This window comes from Gouania willdenowi, chromosome 9, assembly GCF_900634775.1.
Source record: "Gouania willdenowi chromosome 9, fGouWil2.1, whole genome shotgun sequence".
Classification (NCBI taxonomy): Eukaryota; Metazoa; Chordata; class Actinopteri; order Blenniiformes; family Gobiesocidae; genus Gouania; species Gouania willdenowi.
The window spans coordinates 29,808,314-29,814,663 of record NC_041052.1 but is presented as its reverse complement, the minus strand read 5'-3'; the positions used below and the strand labels follow the sequence as shown (position 1 = coordinate 29,814,663).

Sequence of the window (6,350 nt, the reverse complement as noted above, 5' to 3'; positions counted from 1 at the left end):
TCTTCGGTCATGACGTCACCGGAACCCCCCCTATAATCGTGTATCTTGATACATTTTGTACGTGTGTACGTGAACGTGACAAGGAGGAGGCGTTATTTAAAAATCACCTGCTGATTTTCAGTTAGTCTGCGAGCAGCGAGAGACGGAGACAGACGTGCGGAGAGCTTTGAGCAGAGAAAACGTTTACCAGACCCACAGAAAAGTCTCTTTAGAGACTTCTACAGAACCAGAACCAGACCAGGACTTCAGACCCGTACCATACAGAGAAAGACTTCAAACCAGAGGAGAAGTTAAGACCAGGAGGAGACCATGGGGCCACGCATGGCAGAGTGTACAGAAACTTGTATTAACAATACATTCTCAAGTATGCGGGTAGAACAAAATGCAGGTGAATTCACATTATTTGCACCTCTCACTGGAGTTTGTAGTAACTCAACTCTGGGTCTACCTCTACCCCTACCAAAAGAAAATACCTCTGTGGGAACTTTTTGTCTTTCCCCTTCATCCACAATAAATGTCATTTTGCTTTCAAGTGTTTGGTAGTTCACAAAAGGGAAGGTTGAACCTTTAAGCAAAACTGATCTGATGATATTTCAGCTGTGTGTATGAATGTCTTTTTTTTTTTTTCTAAAAAAAACCAAACCCCCGGACTCTCGACGTGATGACAGCAACCTCCGGTGACCGAGCTGACGTTGATCCACTGCTCCAAGAACCACGATAAAGGGCTGAGCGATGTGAATCCGGGTCACGGCACCACTGTAGCCGGCATGTCTGCACTAGTCGACTAGAATCCTTCTGCGTTGTGTTGAATGAATTAATGAGCTGAGCCACACACAGGGGTTTGCCATTCCGGAAGGTGATTTACTGTGTGAAACAAAATAACATCAGTACAGCCACTCCACATTTCACATCCCACAGAAATCTCCTGACTACTTCCTCACTGAACTGAGATTTTTACTAATTTATCAATTTGCCAAAAACACGGTTGAATAATTTACAAATAAATTCCTCCCATCCTAGCAATTTCACATTTTTGCACGAACAATGAATAATTCACAAAAGATACACATCACATGAATCAAAATAAAATAAATAACACATGTAGTGTACAATATATTGTCTACACACCTGTGTGAAACAAAATAACATCAGTACAGCCACTCCACATTTCACATCCCACAGAAATCTGCAAAAAAAACAAAGGAAGAGGTGCCACAGACATGTGAGACTGCACTAGTGAGCTTACATACACGTGCTAACAGGAAACTTTTCTAAGTGCTGTACTAACATTAAAAAAACGCAATTTCACCCATAAACTACTAACATAAATGATGGCAAAGGCCTTATAAAGTATAAACAATGTTTAAATATAACCTAAATAAAGTATTTGTTGAAAACTAACATTTCAACCAGGGGAGCTGATACAGCTGCTTACCTCCTGACTGCTTCCTCACAGAACTAAGGTAGGACCCACGAACTCACAGGAAGTAGAGTCACCGCCAAAATAAAAGTCTTCAGATAAAACATTTCAAAATAAAACCATAAAACCAAATACACCTTTTTTTTTAAATCAAGGCCACAGGATTTTGGTGAAATCGATCAATAAGACCACATAGGCTACACATGGACCTTTTCACCTTCAGAAAACACCTCTAAACACACTTATTCTGGACTTGCTTTTAATGTGTAGCCATTTTATCTTGTAGTTTATCTATTGTTTATTACATTGTCTTTTTACTTTTGCTTCTATGCCTCAGTATTTTTACCTATTGTTTACGCACTGCGTTTTTTATCCCTGTAAAACGTCTTTGAGCACAGAAAAAGCGCTATATAAATAAAATGTATTATTATTAATATTATTATTATTAATAATAATAATAATAATAATAATAATAATAATAATAGCATTAGCCTAGCATTAACATTGACTATCATTAGCATTAGCCTTGCAATACCAATAGCCTAGCAAGAGCATTGTCACTTGAGGAGCCAATAAATGATTGTAAAAATTAAATTACCTACGTCTTCATGCTGTCTAGCTGAAATATGTGTTTGTGTGTGTGTTTTTTTTTTTTTGTTTTTTTTGTCGTAATTCACTAGTAATTGAATTTTTGACAGCCTTTATGCTAACTGCTCGTGATCTTACCTCAAACAATCTAAAACCTAAATAACTCACATAGTATTTTCCCTTTAAAGTGGCCTCAACAGTGTAATATTTGGGTTCAGCATTAAGATAATAACAAGTAACTAAAAACTCCAAATAGCAACTTTTTTGCGTTCAAAAATTGTTCGATTTGTCCCGATAGAGCAAGTATTGGCGGAGTTACAGTAAATTAAAGTAATCACAGTGAGACGTTCAAAGTCCGTAGGAAACCTGTGCATCCTAATTAACTTTACGCGCAAAACCTGACGTGAAAGTAAATATATGGTCATGCTACGTAAATATATTATTTTATCAGTCATATAAAACGTTTAGAGAGCCCATATCAATGCATACACATAAAAAAATATATATTCGTGTATCTTGATACATTTTGTACGTGTGTACGTGAACGTGACAAGGAGGAGGCGTTATTTAAAAATCACCTGCTGATTTTCAGTTACTCTGCGAGCAGCGAGAGACGGAGACAGACGTGCGGAGAGCTTTGAGCAGAGAAAACGTTTACCAGACCCACAGAAAAGTCTCTTTAGAGACTCCTACAGAACCAGAACCAGACCAGGACTTCAGACCCGTACCATACAGAGAAAGACTTCAAACCAGAGGACAAGTTAAGACCAGGAGGAGACCATGGGGCCACGCATGGCAGAGTGTCCAGAGTGTAAGTCATGTTGAATTATTCTCATCTGATAAACCTACTTTAATCATTAGCATTAAACATGATGGAGCCTAAACATTGTATCATTTAATCGTGAGGTTTGTGTCTTTAAATTAGGTTTGTGGCCTGAGACGTTTGGTTTAAACTTTACACAGGTTTAGGTTTAAAAACGGTCGAATAATTAAAAATAAACATGTATAGGCGTTCAGAAAACTGTGTTAACTCAATGAAAATTAAGAAATGCTGATAGATTTAGTGATAATTTTACTCTGAAGTGAGCGTTTGGGCTGCAGAGGTGTATTTAGTGAAAAAGTAAAAAATATTTAAGTCCTGATCTGAGGTAGATTTGATTAGAAATGTGTATTTTATTTCATACTTTATAAATATTAGAAAATTGAATGTTTTTTGTGTGTTTTTGTTTATTTTTAGCAGCCAGTGATGTTCAGTTAGACTGGGTGAAATGTAGTTTGCATTGTTTGTGTTTGAATTTTTCTGTGATTCATTTGAATAATGTTGGTAATGTTTAATCTAAAGATTTGATATTTGTAATGTGATGAAATTATATATTTTTTTAAATCACTGTATACTAACCTATTTCTTTATTCATTAAATTACTTTTTAGTTTAGGTTTTTTCCCTGACAGCGCTGGAACGCAAGGCTGGGTCCAGAGCTGGGCAGGACCTCCGGGTTTGGTCCCAGGTTTGCCTGAACCTCCGGGTTCGGTCCCAGACTGGGCAGAACCTCCGGGTTTGGTCCCAGGCTGGGCCGAACTTCTGGGTTTGCTCCCGACCTGGTACTTGACTCCAGAAGCAGCAGAAGACCTTGAAGAACCAGAAGACCTTGAAGAACCAGAAGACCTTGAAGAACCAGAAGACACAGACGCCCCTGAGGAGGAGCTTCCTGAGTGGACTGCGTTCTACTTCGACGAGGTGACCCCTGGCTGGGAGACCCCTGAGGAGTCTGCTTGCTCAGCCTCCAGTGACTCTGAAGGTGAGTATTCCCAGGAGTCACCACTTGGACGCAGTGTCTCCAGGAAGAGGTACGTAGACGGTTCTGAGGAACCTGCATCGTCCGACTCTGACAGTCACTGTGAGCCTGGGACGAAGAGGCCGAGACGGGACGACAGCTCTGACTCATCTTAGAGTCATCTGTACTTTTCCTTTTCCTGCTCCTCTCCATCTATGAGCAGAGTTCCCCGTTTGTACCCGGCTTCCTTGTTTCAGGTAAGTTGGCCTTTGCGTCTTGCGAGACGACTGATGTCCCAGGCAACGACTGGTACCGGGACTTTTTTAATGGTAAGGATTTTATTTTTTGTTTCTTTATGACAGGCCACAGTTGGAGTGGTTGTCCTGTCACTGTTATGAAAACATGCATAATATATTAGGTTGAGTTAGGTTAGAGTTAAAAATTAGAGATAACCTTTTTAATCCCAGCAAGTGAGGACAGGAGGAGACATCAACAGAGGACAGAGGCTAAAGAAGACTTCTTTATCAACCACAACAATGTAAGTAAAAATACTGAACACACCTTTACTGTAAAAATAAACTTGACTTTATAATAATGCTTGTAAAATGTTAAACAGGAGCACCAGCATCCACAGCTGCTTGAGGAGGAAACATCAACAGAAAGCAAAACAATTAATGTAAGTAAAGTCTCTCATTAGCACAGAAAGACACTGAAGTAATGTTTAATGTAAAAATAGAGGTGATTTTATACTAATGCATGTAAAATGTTGGACTGGAACAACGGCATCTACTGATGGAGGAGGAGGATGATGAAGATGGAGGACAGGAGCACCAGTATCCACAGCATCCTGAGGAAACATCAACAGGGGACAGAAAGACTTCTATTCACCAAAACAATGTAAGCAAAAATACTACACGTTTAATAAAAAATATGTAGACATTACGCTATACTAATGCCTGTAAAATGTCAGACAGGAGTGCCAGCATCCACTGATGGAGGAGGAGGATGAAGAAGATGGAGGACATTAGCACCAGTATCCACAGCTGCCTGAGGAGGAAACATCAACAGAAAGCAAAACAATCAAAACAATTAATGTAAGTAAAGCCTCTCATTGGCACAGAAAGACACTGAACTAATGTTTAATGTAAAAATAGAGGTGACTTTATACTAATGCCTGTAAAATGTTGGACTGGAACAATGGCATCTACTGATGGAGGAGGAGGATGAAGATGGAGGACAGGAGCACCAGTATCCACAGCATCCTGAGGAAACATCAACAGAGGACAGAGACTTCTATTCACCAAAACAATGTAAGCAAAAATACTACACGTTTAATAAAAAAAAAAAAATAGGTAGATGTTACGCTATACTAATACCTGTAAAATGTCAGACAGGAGCACCAGCATCCACAGCATCCTGAGGAGGAAACATTACCAGAGGACAGAAAGACTTCTATTCACCAAAACAATCAATGTAAGTAAAGCCTCTCATTTACACAGAAAGAATCTGAATACGTGTTTAATGTAAAAATAAAGATGATTTTGATACTAATGACTGTCAATTGTCTTGTTTGATTGCAGAGTTTTGCTTCAGAGGAGAATCCGACAGTTCCAGATGTTCGTCACCAGCACTGCAGTGTTTACACAGACTGCTTTGGTTTCAACTTTCTACAAAAAACTGTTGAATTTTCAACTCACTTTCCATCTGAATCCAAGCTCATCTTCATCACTGGGATGTTTCTTCATCAGTTCTTCGTACAGACTGACACAGCTCACACATGGAGAAGATGATTTATGGAATATGACATTTAGATTTTTCCTTTTCTCAACAGTATGATGCATACATCCCAACCCAAATTTCATGCATTTTTTTGGCTTAACTTGAGCCAATTTCCATCAATAAATTGCTAATGTATTATTATTGACTATTACTATTATTTTACACCAGGTTTTTGTCATGGTTCATGATTATTTATTGATCCTTTACAATCTAATGGTTCCCAGTGCTCTCCCAGTAGGTGTGACGTGGACATCTGCACACATGTAATGGTTTATAAATGAATGCACTCGTTCATGTGTGTAGTTATGTGTGCTAAGCATAACTACATACATATATATATTGTACAGTATAATAAAATGTTATTTCTTGTCTATACAGTGTCTGTGAGTATTTATTAGTGGAGTACGTATACCAGGCTTAACTCTAACTACATTCATCCATGAACCCTCACCAATTCATTTGATTTAATTTAATTTTGAACATAAACAAAACAACAGTGTATTTACTACAATGAAAATGCTAATAATAGTAATTTAGAAAACAATCAAACAAAGCAAAGTGAGAATAAATGATTAAAATCCTGCACGTGAAGCCTGTACATGTTCAAAAAGGAGTAGGAGGAGATAGAAACTTATATGATTCTAACCCTTATACTAACAAATAACTTTAGGCTTTAAAGTGAGGCAGTAACAAAGCTTTACTTCACTAAATTTGGCCCTCAAAGAGTTGTACATTTCAAAATGTTACCCCATGCTGTGAACAATTCCTGGTGGGAACCCTGATTATGTT

The 6,350-nt window shown here is 38.3% G+C and overlaps 1 long non-coding RNA gene across 3 annotated transcripts; it reads left to right on the top strand.

The window, feature by feature from the left end:
* Nucleotides 1-2,591: 2,591 nt before the first annotated feature.
* LOC114470176 (uncharacterized) lies at nucleotides 2,592-5,702 on the top strand. 3 transcript variants are annotated; one of them, XR_003674832.1, is made up of 5 exons: nucleotides 2,592-4,320; nucleotides 4,399-4,458; nucleotides 4,766-5,092; nucleotides 5,173-5,255; nucleotides 5,363-5,702. It is a non-coding gene; the product is annotated as an uncharacterized LOC114470176 (long non-coding RNA). The 3 variants fall into 3 exon arrangements; XR_003674833.1 differs by lacking the exons at nucleotides 2,592-4,320; nucleotides 4,399-4,458 and adding an exon at nucleotides 4,634-4,679 and having other exon boundaries at nucleotides 4,757-5,092; XR_003674831.1 differs by lacking the exons at nucleotides 2,592-4,320; nucleotides 4,399-4,458 and adding an exon at nucleotides 4,634-4,679 and having other exon boundaries at nucleotides 4,753-5,092.
* Nucleotides 5,703-6,350: the final 648 nt, after the last annotated feature.